The sequence below is a fragment of the Mustela nivalis genome (assembly GCF_964662115.1).
Source record: "Mustela nivalis genome assembly, chromosome: 5".
In the NCBI taxonomy this organism is placed as follows: Eukaryota; Metazoa; Chordata; class Mammalia; order Carnivora; family Mustelidae; genus Mustela; species Mustela nivalis.
The window spans coordinates 87,299,475-87,313,925 of NC_139024.1; the positions used below are offsets into that span (position 1 = coordinate 87,299,475).

General features: G+C 54.5%; 1 long non-coding RNA gene across 1 annotated transcript; it reads right to left on the bottom strand.

Moving 5' to 3' along the window:
• Positions 1–10,289: 10,289 nt before the first annotated feature.
• LOC309864251 lies at positions 10,290–13,264 on the bottom strand. The gene is made up of 4 exons (XR_014311416.1): positions 13,161–13,264; positions 12,778–12,870; positions 11,997–12,091; positions 10,290–11,115 (listed from the first exon to the last, which is right to left on the bottom strand). It is a non-coding gene; the product is annotated as an uncharacterized lncRNA (long non-coding RNA).
• Between the last annotated feature and the right edge of the window lie 1,187 nt (positions 13,265–14,451).

Here is a 14,451-nt window from a genome sequence, read left to right on the forward strand (position 1 = left end):
GCTCTGTGTGTTCACTGTCACTTCCCTACAGTGCAAACACCTAGCACCACGAGGGCAGGAAATACGCCCGTCATCTCGTCGCCATGAGCCCCACAGAGGCTGTGGCACATGCAAGATGTTCCAAAATTCTGCATTACATCCCTAAATGAGTCCCTCTCTATCCTTCATCGTGCCTAACCCAAGGCCAAGGCGACTCCTGGCACTCTGCTAAGATGCTGTTGATCATTTAGTTACCATCCTCACCCAGCCCCAAATATGCCCAGAATTTTCCAAGGCCCTGCAGGGGTCTTTGAGCTTGCTCTAGGCTGGCTCCCGTGGAGCCGATTCTGCCTTCCCCATCCCTTCTGCTATCCCCAGGGACACCCTCCCCCACCCCACCCCCAGGCACCCAGTCACCAACAAGCCTGGAATAAAGCATCACCTGCAGAGCCCCTACTGCATGCCAGCCACAGCGACCTCACACCTAACTCCAGAGGATAGATGAGAAAAAGACTGGATTCTTTTCCAAATGATGGGCCCAAAAGATGAAATAATCTGCCCAAGACCATATGGGTAAAGAGTCAGGTTGGGTTCAAATCCGGGGCAGTCTGACCTCACCTGCATCAGGTTGGCACATGCGGTGTTGAGAAGGTGTTAAGCGTCCCCCCACCATAACATGTTCACCTCACTCTGACCTTCTATCTTGCCCTTCAGCGCTGGGGTCCCTGGGGTAAGGAGGCAGAACCCCAAAAGTTAGAAACTGTGGGAGGGGAAGGCCAAAGGGATGCAGGAGAGTCGGGGGTTTGGTCTTGGGTAAGGATAGAGCTCTGGCTTCAGGGGCGTGGGGGAAAGGAAGCAGCAGTAAGGGAAATGATGAACAGACAGGCTGATAGGGAGGTTGGAGCACCTCAAATTCTGAATGCCTCTGTCTTCTTGCCTTGTCTATCACACAGCTCCGCTCCCGAGGTCTGTCATTTCCCTTGGGCCGGGGAGGGAGGTGACCATTATCCATTCCTTGCCCACCAGCCTGCAGTTCCCCCCACAGCCCACCTGCTAGGGAAAGGGTCCCCTGGAGCTGAAACATGCGAGCTGCAGAGAGAACAGGGGAGCAGGTCGAACAGAGGTGATTCTGTTCATCGTTGGAAGAGAAGGTGGGGAGAGAGGGCCCTGCAGCCAGGACCCAGGGAAACAGGAAGGAGCAGCAATGTTAGGGTGAGAACATGGGGTGGGCGAGCCATGGCTCCTCTGCCTGACAGATGAGGCAGGCTCTGGTCCATGAGTGCAGGGCCCAAGAAGGACAACTGTCAGGAGAAGTGCCCCCCACCCCAGTTTGGCCCAGCCTGGGAAAGGAAGTAGGGAGGGGTCCAGCACCAGGAGACCCTTTGTACTTTAGCAATAGAAAAAGTCCCACTATAATCCACAGCCTCCAGCTCCTAGGCCTGTCAGGAACTGGCCCCCCTCCTTGGGCCTCAGGCCTGGAGGGTAGGGGCGGTGGGAGGTGGGGTGCTCTCCAGGCCCCCTCCAGGCACAGCTGAGGGGGGGCCACAGACTCTTCTTCCAACTTCAGACCCTGGTCCCAGCCCGCCTGAGATAGGACTGCCCAGAACTGATGGGACACAGAGGTCAGGCTGCTCCCTGGCCCCCCTAAATGTTCTGCTGCAGGACGCCTCCCCTGCCCTGCCTGGGTGGGGGGCGGTCTATCACCCCACCCCCAAAGTGGCTCTGTGGTCCCCTCCCTGTCTTTCAGACACCCTCCTCCCATATGCATGAAGGGAAAGGTCATGGACACCAGACTCAGAAAACCTCAGTTCGAATCCTGACCTTGCTTCTCAGTAGCTTTGTGGTCTTGGGCAATCCTCTTAGCCACTCAGAGCCTCGGTTTCCCTGTCTCTAAAAATCACAGACAGAAGAGCTAGATTCCCCCTCATGATGTGTTAGCGAACATGAAGTGACAGGATGTCAGGATATGGGTGAAGTCAAAAAGCGCCTCACTTTCTCTACAGGGCCCTTTTCCAGGGCGGGGAAGCCCTAGCGAGCTTCCCGAAGGAGGTGGCTGCGAAGGGCGCAGGTGCCAGTAGGGGTCGCTGTGAACGAGCAGGCCCATCAGGACCTGTCTGGGGCTGGGGGGAGCGGGGGCGGCCCGGCTGGAGCACAGTGTGGTGTCTACGAGCCAACACCCACCCTATCTCTGGTCGCTCTCGGCCCAGGTCGAGATTTGGGGAGCACCTCCCTGATCTCTCCACCCCGAAGCCCCCCCACCCCCCGCCGCGTGACCTACCCCAGGGCCGGCTCGTCTCCCCTTGGGGGGCCAGGGCCAAGAATGGACGCGTCAACTGGGGCAAATTAACACGTAGGAAAACACCCCAGCACCTGGAGAAACAGGAGCAGAGGCCGGGGGAGGGCGGCCAGAGCCTTGGAAGTCAGAACCCGAGCGGAGCGATAATTCACCCGAGTGTCCGCGGCCTCCCGCCCGCTCCCCACCCCCGCCGCTCAGCCTCCGGTTTCAAAGGCCCACAAACAGCACACTGTGCTGGTCCCGGCTCCCTCGCTAAATCTTCCTGTCTTCAACTTCTTGTAACTTGAGCCGGCAGCGCTGACCCTCCCTCGGAGGCCTGAGGGGTACTGGAGAAGGGGGGAAAGGCAGAGGCGAGGAAGGGGCCTGGAGGAGAGACCGGAGGGAGGGGCGGGAGGGGCAGGGGGGACGGGGAGGGGAGGAGGATTCTGACCGGTCCCACTGGGGCCTCAGCCCTCACCCATTCCTTCTTCCACCGGGCAGCCTCTGGGCCCCATCTTTCTTCCATTTGGGGGCAGCAGAGCCGAGGGTGGGGGTCGTCCCCCGTGGGGCTGATGTCGATGTCGCTGTAGAGAAAGCTTTGCTTCCACATGCCCTGCAGCTTTGGAGTGTGTTTGTGATTCTAGAAGCTTCTGAGCGGGAGCCCCCTGTGAGTATATGTGTGAGTGGGAATGGGAGAGGCTGTTGTAAGCTCACCACCCAGCATGTGGAAAAGTCATTTTCTGGCTTGGTTTGGGGCAGACAGTGATGGGGAGCCAGGCATGCCTCCCCCCTCCTTCTCTCAACTCTAGGGGACTGTGCAGTCATAGGGGACGACCCTCCCACAGCCGCTCCTGACCTGAGACAGTGCTCAGACCCTCCACAGCCCTTCTGACAACTCAGGATGCAGGGAGGGTGGTCTTGAGGAAGCAACCCAGAGCCGGGACCCTCTTCCCCCTTCCAGGTTTCAGGCAGTGTGGCCCCTGGTGGGATTTTTGGTGGGAGGTCCTCCTTCAAGGCCTGAGGAGTTGAGGGATCTCAAAGCACATGGGAACTAGAGGCTTCCAGAAGGCAGAGGACATTTAGTTAAGGGCTGGATGGGGGAAGGGGTCAAGATCTGAATGGTGGGGGCGGGGTGAGAGCAGAGGTGAAGGGAGGGATGAGGGCTGCTTTTGAATGGGGGTGGGCAAGAGAGTAAGAGTGAGGTCTGAGGGGAAAGAGATTTAAGATGTTACAGGTGGGGTTAGTGTAGTGGCAGGCCTCAATCAAGGGGTGCGCAGAGAGCTGGTGTTAGGATTCGATGTAGGGAACCTCGCTGGGACGAGGCATGGCGATAAGTACCGAGTTGTTTCTTGCCGTCATCAATCAACAAATATCAACTGAACCCCTCCCATATGCTGGGCTCTGTTCTACTTGCTGGAAATACATAGCAGTGAGCAAAACACAAAACTCTGACCCCTCCAAGGCAAACTGCCAGTGGTGGAGGCAGCTAATAAAACACAAAACCCGATAAATTGTGTTTTAGATGGTGGTAAACACTGGAGGCAAAGCTGGCAAGGGGGTAGAAGGTGATGGGGTATGTACTGCAATTTTGAATACGGCCTCACTGAGAAGGTGACATCTGTGTCTGAACCTCAAGGAGGTAGGGAAGGTAGCCAAGCAGGTGTCTTGGTGAAGAGCATTGTAAGTAGAAGGAACAGCAAAAGCACAATGGCGATGTCTGCCGTCGAAGTACACGCGCGCGTGTTCAGCATGGCTGGAGGGGAGGGGGCCAGCGTGGTGGCAGGCCGAGGTGAGGGCTGGGATCAGAGGAGGGATGTGCATCAGCTCCGTCTTCTCCCTCGGAGTAATGGGGAAACCAAACCTACAGAGGCAGAGGCCAGCACGAAGGATCGCGATTGAACGAAGAGGAGACCGCACTGGGGGCAAATGAAACAGGGGCCAGGGACCCTCAGCTCAGGCTGGGGCATCGAGCTTTGGGGCCTCCCCTGAGCTTAGCCTGTGTCCTCCCTCTCCAAAAGCATGAAGCACTACCTCACTAGGCACTTGTCTTCGAGAACTTTGTCATCCACCCCCCATTTGTTTGCTAATAAAAAGATGGGGGGAGTGCTGTCTGCCTTCTCGGGATCGCTGGTGTTCTCCTTCCCCTCTCTCTCCTGCCTGCTTCCTCTCCCTCTCCCTTTCTCTCCCCGAGAGCTGATGCAGTTAATTGGAGCGTCTTGAAAGTGCACATTAACACACACAGAGCCAAGGAGACGTTTTGGCAGCGAAATATCATTATCACTTCTTGAGCTCCAGCCAAAATCCCCTCGCGGTCAAAACACAATTCTTTAAACTAAACAATTAAGGATTTGTGCAAGTGTGGCTGCCATGAGTTATCAGGCTGGGAGCGGCTGGCCCTGCCAGTGTCAGCAGAAGTTAGCAACCTGCTCCAGGCTCCCAGCCAGGTGATGGGCCTGGGGACTCCCAGGAGGGAGGGTGCACAGCAGGCCCCCAGCAGAAGCCGGGGAATGGCCTGCCCTGTCCCCACAGCCAGCCAGCCACAGGTTGGAGAACCCCAAGGAAAACATGGCACCCAAGCCCACCCCCATCCCTCACCCATTATAGTTGCTCTGGATGGAACCAGAAGCCAGAGAATTCTGAAATGCCTGATCCTCAGGGCTCTTGATTCCCAGCTGCCACCAGGCCATCTTCAGAAGCCCCATGCCCTGGCATGAAAATCAAGGGGCTCCAGGGCACCCTATGTTGCCGGGGCTCTGAGGCTATTTTACTTTGGGACTTGGCTATGCTCCTCTGATTCCTGGTACACTGTGCCCTGTGCTCCATCCCAGGGCCCTTGCCTCTCTGCCTGGAGCCTGAGCTCAGCACCCACCCCCACTTCTGGCTCAACACCCCAAGACCCCCACACGCAGGGTCATGTGCACCGCATGGCAGAGTCTGAAGCAGAGAGGTGCTGGGGCTGCTGTCCCACTTGCGCCATTTCCACTGTGCACGGACCTCAAGTGAGGACCCCGCGTGTGGTCATGGGTCCACATCTCGACTGTGAGTCTCACTGATGTGTTGCAGATCAACCCCAGTGATCTCAGGTGAGTCCCCGCCTCTTTCTGGGCCTCTATCCCCATGTCTGCACCATACGATCTGGGCCTGATAGTGAAGATGCCTTCAGTTCACAAATGTGGGAGTCAAAATGACGATAGGCACCATCACCAGGTCCGTGGATGTGTTCAGGCAGCAGACTCAGAAATTCTGTCTCCAAAAAGTTCCTCGCCATGCATCTCAGCAAACTGAGCCAGACCCTTGCCATGCCCTGGGCAAGGGGAGCTGGGGAGACCAGGGTAATTCCCTTTGTGGAATGTCTCACTCTAGACTGTCAACAAAACCAGAGTCTAGTGAACCAAAGGCTGGAGCCAGACAGCCTGGGTTCAATCACAGCTCCCCCACTCATTAGCTATATGACTTATCGCCAGATGCTTAGCCCCTCTGTGCCTCAGCTTGCCCATCTGTAAAATGGAGCTATCAATAGCACCCTCCTCTTAGGGCTGATATGAGGATGAAATGAGTTCAAATATGGAAACCAGAGCAGTGCCTGCTTTATAGAATGCCCTCAATGAATAGTAGCTACTGTTATTTCCATTTCTGTGGCTCTTCTAGTAAGAAACTACAGCGGCTTGTTTCTAAAGATGGCAGCTTAATTAACCGTGCTTCCCTGCATTCATGCTCTTGTGCAGACCTCTCTCACATTAAATCTTGGGAAGTCTAGGATAACCAATAGAAGGTGGCAGAAGTGACACTGCGTGAACCCCAGGGCTAGCCAGGAAAAGTTTTTCTGCCTGGATGTCTGACAGGTTCACTGTCAGGCACCATGAAAGAAATCCAACTACCCTTATTCCACCATGTTGGAAGGAAGCCCAAGCGAGCCACCCAGAATGGCCTCAAGGAGGGGGAAAAGAGATGTTTGACCAAGCACCCAGCTAGTCAGGTGAGTGCAGAAGACAGCCTGGACATCCCCCCGGAACCAGCCCTCCCGTGACCCCAGTCCCACCTGCCACCTCATCACACCTCAAGAGAGACCCCCAAGGAAGAACCACCCTGCTGATCCCGATCAGCCCACAGAACCAGGACAACTAAAAATAAATTTTCATTTGAAGCAACTGAGCTCTGGGGTGGTTTGTTCCACAGTAATGGACCTTAGAGTCAGGGCGAGCCAGAGTTGGAAGGAAGCTTGGCGAGTTTAATCTGAATCAAAGCCCAATCAGATCATGATGTCCCCTGCCTTCCCTTAACCCCCCAGTGGCTTCCCTTCATATTTTGAATAAAATCCAAAGTCCCTTCTAAGGCCAGTCAGACCTCACATGCTCCATGCCCCACTCTCCTTCTGACCTCGACTCCTATCACTCCGTTCTGCCCCTCCTGTTCTCCTCAGCTGTCTCCCAGCACTCTGGTCTCCTCATCTGTCCTCAAATTTTCCAAAGAGTCTCCTGCCTCAGGACCTTTGCTAGTGCCCTTCCCTCTGCTGGGTGTGCTTTTCCTTCTTTGTTTCCCAGTGCTCCCCCACACTTTATTTAGGTCCCTAATCAAATGTCACCCCTGGGGGGGGGTGACTTTCTTGAAATAGTGCCCCACCGGGTCCTTCTAATCCCTCTTGCTCGCTCCTTCTCTGCTTTATGTCTCCTCATATATACCCATATATACCTCATATATATTCCTCACACCACCTGGTGATATATTATGCATTTACTCACATATTCATTTCTTTTGTCTGTCTCCCTCCCATGAGAATGTAAGCTCCAGGAGGGCAGGCATTTTGTTTTCTTGGTTGGCCACTAAGCTCCAGAGCCTGGAACACTACCTGACACCTAGCTGGAAGGTAAATAAAATGTTTCCATCACAGGGAACCGAGGCCTGGAGATGGGACAAGCACTTGTCCAAGGTCACATGGCTACTTAGCCGGACTCCGTCCCAAGGCTCTGTCTCCCCGGCTGTCCCCACACACCCCTGTGCACCCCAAAAGGCTGCTCCTCTCTGTCACTCAGGCAGGCCAATAGCCCTCAGCTCTTCCAGTTATTTCTGTCAAATGCTATTTACAATAAACTTTGTTTGAACTTTTGTCTAAGTGATAATAATAATAACATGATAATTATATGGAGTATAACGTACAGCCAGCTGTATTTAATTAAAGCTGTAATTTCACTAAGGGTTTCTGGAAACTGTAAACTGCATGAGTTGTACCCCCCCACACCCCTTGTTGGGGATTGCATCTGCAGGGAACAGGGTGACTGAAGCAGAGGCCCCAGGAGCCAGAGGCTGCCCACGGTGTCCAGCTTCTGGAGCCTGGGGGCTCTCATCTTGGAACCATGCAGAGGGTGCGTCTGCGGTGGCCTCGGGCCAAAGACTGAGTCTGGAACCTCTCAGAACACGTGCACTGATTTCTCCTGACCTTTGCTGGCTCACAGGAGAGTAGTTTTCTTTTAAGACATCTGGAATAAAGGACTCAGGAGCCCAAAAGATACCAGCTAGGAGCAAGGAAGATGGCTCCAAAGACCAGAGGCCCAGGCCATGGGACAAAGGGAAGGCATGGGTGTCAGGTGAGGGAGAGGAAGGCTGGCCCGGATTCCATCAGCAAAGTTCTTCATGGTGGTACCACAAGCCTGGCACTGCACCAGACACCAGGGTTAGCGAGACAAGGGTTTTGCTCGGCAGAGAGTCTGGTTGAGCAAGGAGGCAGCCTTATCTACCAACCACAGTGGGAGTCTCCCCCAACCCCCAGAGAGAATTGTGTCATCCAAAGCCTTAAGAGTCCTGCCTGTGGGGTGAAAGTATGCAGGCTTCAGTCCTGACTCTCCCGTCTCAGCTGGGTTTTCCATGCTAACCTCCCTGTGCCTCGATTTTCCCTTCTGGGAAATGGGGATAATAGGATCTACTTCAGTGGGTTACTACGTGCATGAAATGAATGAATCTGTGTCAGATTCTTAGGAGAATAGTAGAGAAGTCAATAAATGTTAGCTGTTATGATCGGATATATATAAAACAGGGAGAATCATTTCGATCCGGAAATAGGGTGACCAGCCCTGCTAACTTGGATGCAGAACATTCAGGACTAAGACCAAGACAGCCACAGGAAGACCAGATTGTTGGCCAACATAGCTGCAAGGCCAGAGTGGAGTCTCAGGGCAACGGAGAGGTTAGAGCCCGGCACACAGTAAGGGTGATAAGGACTTAGTTCACAGAAGGCAGAAAATACCTGGAAAAGTAAGGAACCAGGGATTCAGGCCCAGATGACTTGTGCACTCCATGTGTGACCCTGGACTGGTCACACCGTTTGGCTTCTCACAGACTCAGTTTGCCTGGGGCCCCTGGCCTGTCTGAGATCAGAAGATGCTGGAACTGAAGGAAGGGCCTGGTGCGGTGGGGGGGGCGTGGGTCACCCCACCTGCCCCCAGCATATGGACTTGCGCATCTACACACACACACACACACACACACACACACACGCACACATGCACGCATCCACACATGCACACATGCACACACACCAGTAGGACACAGCATGTGGACTCGCGCATGCGTATACCCATACACACACACACACACACACACACCAGTAGGGCAAGGAGTAGGGGTCAGCTGCACAGGATAAAGGGGACCCTTGCCCACATATGAAATCCTCTCTTTGGAGCCCATAGCTGGGCTGGAACAGTAGGGTTAAAGGCAGAGTAGGTTTTAATTGTCTAAAGAGGCTGGCTGCTGGGGGTGCAGGCTGAGCGAGAAGATCTCTGAAGAGATGCAGAAATATTCCTGGGTAATAAAATATCCCCTTTTCAGTGTCAAAGTTAATGTACCAGGCCTCAGGTAAAACGGCTTCTTATCAGTCAGCGTGCTCCCTGGAGAAGGCTGGAAGGCAGGCAGGGAAGGAGGGAGCAGCCTGGGCTCCCCCTCACCCTCAGAGCAGAGCTGGGGGGCTCTGTGGTCAGAGGAGGCTGAACCCCCTTTGGGACAACCCCTTGGTCCGCTGGACTAGGAGACCAACCCAAGGAGAGATCCTACCACCCATCCCTCCCTCCTCTGTCCTTATTCATTCTGCTGCTGTCCCTGTCCCCCAGTCGCTCCCTCTTCCCTCTCCATGTTCTTTCCACCTGTCTGCCCCTGTCCCTTCTGCACGTGCCTGCACACGGGACTGTGTTTGAACCCCTGCTGGGATTCTGTCCCGTGACGCCGGGACAAGGGGTGGCCTCACATGCTGCACACATGTGTGCAACTCTGCACACACCGGTGTGGGTGGCCGGTGGCCTCACCCCGTGGCCTGGTCACCTTGCCTACACCCAGGGCTGCTGCCTGCCCCCCTGTGTCGGCACTGGGCCCCAAACCCGGCTGCACAGCGGGGACTCTGACAGGCCATGGGTTTAAATATAGAGTTGCGTATGCAAGACGGGGCTAATTTTAGCAGGAATGCGCTGGAAAGTTTCTGAGGGCTCTGTTCTCTAGCTGTCTCCCCTGTGCTCATCGCTTGCTGGGGGCTGGAAGTAAACCTGCTTGTCTCCGTGCCTTACCTCTCATTTCTCTTTTCCCATCCCCCTCTCCCCAGTCTTGGGTCCCCAAACCCTGGCCCTGTTCCTTGTCTTCACAGTGCCCTGTCCCTGGGCCCAAGCCCACCCAGGTGCCTGAGGTTCTGACTCCCTTGACTCTCCTCTCTTGTCGCAGGATCTTCCTTTACTGGTCCACCCCCATGATGTATCCTGTTAGGGAAATGCCCCCAATTCACACACGGACACCATCTGCACCAGGTCAGATGCACACCATCTGCACACACGGTCACCAGGTGCCAGGGACCTTGTTAAGTGCTTTAGAAAGGGTCACTCACTTAATCCTCACAACAAACTCAAGGCAGGCATGTGTCATAGCCCCATTTTACAGACCAGAGCACAGAGACCCAGAAACGTGTGAGGACTTGCCCAAGGTCATTCAACAGCAAACCACGGGTCAGCACATTCAATCTCTTCCACAGGGAGAACAATGTGCTTTTGTTGTTGTTGTTGTTGTTGTTAAGATTTTATTTATTTGTTTGACACAGAGAGAAAGAGAGAGACAGGAAGAGAGCAACTACAAGTAGGGAGAGTGGGAGAGGGAGAAGCAGGCCTCCCAATGAGCAGGGAGCCCGATGCGGGGCTCGATCCCAGGACCCTGGGATCATGACCTGAGCGAAAGTCAGACACCTAACAACTGAGCCACCCAGTTGCCCCAGAACAAGTGCCTTTTTAAATAAGAACTGTGGGCAAAGGATGAGGTCCTGTTTGGCACAAGGGAATTACTCCTCAATGGTGGAACTTCAAGGACTAGGATTCCAGAAGAGCACAGATCCTTGCAGTGGGGATGGGGAAGCTGCCTATCTCAGCCTCCCCATGTCCTCCCTCACCCACCAAGGGGCCTAGGGAAAGAAGCCATGCTCTATCTCCATCAAACTCCGCATTCTTTCCTGTTCCTCCCCTGCCCTGCTTGCCCTTACCCTGCAGCACTGATGGAGTACTATGTGCCCAGCACTGTGGCAGGTGCCTTGCTACCGAGACAAATGAACCAAAGGGCAGGGCTGGGCTCCGAGTCCTCCTGGTTCAGCCAGCGGCAGGCGCAAGCCTGGAGTAAACACTCAGCTGCCTTCTCATTGGAAAGGACGACAATAGAGGACAGAAAAGAGAAGAAGTTGACATCCGAGGAGGGCTGCACCCCCAGCAAGAAGCTCCAGAAGGCATCAACTCTTCCTCCCATGCTGCTCTGACTGTTCTTGCCGGCAGCTCCAGAAAAATGCCCTGTCTCCCCACGGGGCTGTGTAACAGCACTGCGTGGTTGTTGTGTTTGAGTGCGAGGACATTTCCCTGTAATGAGGATTAGAATAGTAATGAGGAGGATGACACGCTGTAGTTAGAGAGCAACAGATCTCGGGGGAGCGCTGGCCCACCCCAACGCGGACGCCAGCTGCTGGCATGTGACACAGGCTCTGCCCCATTAGCCAGGCCTGGAGCCACGAGGCAAATGTCCGCCTCTAGCCACCGTCCCTGGCCCACACCACGGTGCAGGGAGGGTGGCAGGACTGGGGCTGTGGGGCTCTGGCTCAGGCCCCAGCCCTAGGGGAGAGAGGGGACCCCAAGAAGGAGGAAAGGGCCCGGTTCAGACTTCAGGCTCCTCACACTCCTTTCTCTTTTCCATCCTTCGTTTTTCTCCAAAGTACTAAAGTTCTTCTCATGTACGATATGATTTCCCCATTTGTTCTTCTTACTGTCTCTCTAGCTAAAAGATAATCTCCATGATTTATCCCTTGCTGTCTCTCTGGGGACTAGAAGAGTTCATAGAGCATAGTAGGTGTTCAAGAAAGATTTGCACAAGAGCTAATCAATTCGGGTTTCCGTGTGCTGTGAGGACTTAGCACTGCTGGGACTGAAGATGCATTTCCATGTGGTTCAAGTCTTTGTAGTTGTCTGTAGGAGGAAGTCTATGCAGTGTGTGTGTGTGTCTACACCAGCTCCCCTCACACCCTCCAGCTACTGGAGGATTGCGTGGACTCGGGTGCTGGCTTAAACCTCCTCTGGTGAAATGGAGGGCAGCCAAGGGGTGCCTCTGCCTGCCGGAGGCGGGGAGCCCTGCCCTAGCAAGAAGACCCCTACCGAGGCCCTCTCCCACACCATGTCTCTGGGACAGACCCACCAGGGCTGTACCCACAGCCAGTTGTGCCCCCCAGGACCCGGGTTCCTGTGCTGACCTCAGGAACAGAGGCTGTGGTCTACAGGAGTGGCCATCACCCCAGGGTGACGTTGCCAAGCGGGTCTCATGTGCTTCTGATGGAAAAGCCAGGGCCTGTGAAAAATCATAAAAATGGCTCATGCTTAGAGCTGTGCCTGCTAGATGCCAGGGATCGTGCCAAGAGCCTTATGATTCTCACCACCCCCCCCATGGGGAGGATGCATATTATCGGGACAGGCGAGAAGATGGAAACGCTGAGGGTAGAAGGAACCTGCCAGGGTCACACAACTAAGGGTGTGAGACACGGACACAGGCACCATTCCCGACGCTTCAAGTCCTCTTCCTCTCTTTGAGGACTGCATCCAAACAACACAGTTGGGCTTCCTTCCTGACCCAGAACCACCACCTTGTTCTTGGACAGGAGGGGGACTGGTGAGTGCACGGAGGAGCTTTCTGCTTCCCAAGAGTCTTGTGTGTGGATTCATCACCCAAGCTTTACTGACAGCCGTACCTGCCCATGGTGGGCACTTGTGTTCCCCAAAAAGAGGGGTTTGAGTCCTCTCCCCTGGTACATGTGACTAGGATCTTATTTGGAATAGGGACTTTGCAGATGTACATCTGGTTAAGACGAGGTCCTGCTGGAGTAGGATAAGGGTTGGCCCTAAATCTGGTGACTGGCATCCTTTCAGGAGCGAAATGTACTCATAGGCGCAGAGACACACATGGGACAACGGCATGGGATGACGGGGGCAGAAAGAGGGCTGCGTCCCTCTGAGCCCTCCAGAAGGATTGAAGCTTACCTCAACCTTCATCTCAGACGTCCAGTCTCCAGAACTCTAGGAGAATAAATCCGTGTTGTTCTAAACCACCAGGTTTGTGATAATACGGCAGTGCTGGGAAATTAACACAGCCTCCTTACCCAGCGAGGAAGAACACGGTATGTGCACATACATGCACACACACACACACACAGCAACTGAATAAGCCAATTACTTGGACTCACACTTTCCTTAGGTCACACCAGCCCACGTTCTGTGGCTCCTGTGCAAGGTGCTCCTGCTCACAGCTGCCCCACACCCAGCAAGGCCACAGTTTCCTCTACACATCACCTGCCAGCCCGTCCCTCCTCCGGGCCCACCGGGAGCTCACAGGCGGAAGAAGGGTCCCTGAGGACAGAACCCACCAAACTCTGTCTGAGCCTTCCTTCCTGGTCTCCCCTTCTGTGCACTTGCCAGCCCTCAGGCTCCTGGTCTGACTTCCTTCCTCCCATCCTTCCTCTCGCGCTTCCTCCTCCCTCCTTTCCTCCCTCCCTCCCTTCCCTTCTTCCTCTGCCTCTACTTCTTCCCCTCCGAGTAAACACAGCCCCACTGCAGGCCCTGCCGTGTTCTCGGAGAGCTGCCCATTGCCACCTGTTGCTATGGAGAAGCCTCTTTATCACAAACACTGGGTAAACAGCTGCTGCTGGGAGCCCCTTTCTGCTGGCCAGGGGTTTATTTGGAGAAAGTCAATAAGGAAAAATAAACATTCCGGTCCTGTGTATATATAGCCTTGGGACTAGTGCTCCGCCGTGGCTGGGCCTGCCAGCTCCCCGGAGGGCCCAGCAGGCCGAGCCTCACCCCTGCCTCCGATCCCAGAATCCTCCATCCAGAGCCGGGCTGGGGGCCAGGGAGCCACCTCCCTCGGGATTCAGGTCTCTCCGCAGGCTGTACCCACCCTGCCTGAGGCGGGGCCTGAGCTGAGGCTCCAACCTCCTCTCCTCCTTTCTGGGGAAGGGTGTGACAAAAGGACCCCGCCTACCTTGCCTCTTCCAGGTAACTCGGTCCACCATTTTCCAGAGAAGTCCCTCTGTCTGAGTTCCCCCAGGACACCGGAATTTCTGGGAAGAACCATGGTCAGTTTGGCTTGATTAGGACTCTCTTCTTTGGCATCTGAGTTTTGGTTGAATTCAATGTATTAAGTGTTTAGTCATGCAGCATTCAGCCCATGTTTATTTAATAGCTGAGGTTATGTCAAGGGATTGCCTTGGGCTTGGCTCCTGCCTGCCCACAAAGTGCTTGTAGTCACAGAGGTTCAGCATCCTGACGGGATCAGCTAGATATTTACAGAGAAACAAGGCACTGTGGGAACAGAGGAAAGCCCCTTACATTTTGTTAATCCCTACTAGGAGCATTAACTCAGTTAATCCCTAGAACAATCCTTCAAGGTGATATTTTTATTCCCATTTTACAGATGGGGAAGTAACTTACCTAAAGTCAATTAGTGGGAGAGTCAGGATTTAAACCCAAGACATCTGGAGGCAAAAGTCCAGGGCTCTAGGGGTGCTCCGCTGGTCCAGTTGGTAGAGGATGAGGCTCTTGATCTCAGGGTGGTAAGTGCAAACCCCACATTGCCGTGTTGGACATAGAGCTTACTTTAAAAAAAGAAAAAAAAGGGGGGGGGCCAGGCCCTAAAGCATTGTGCAATTCTGTCAGACT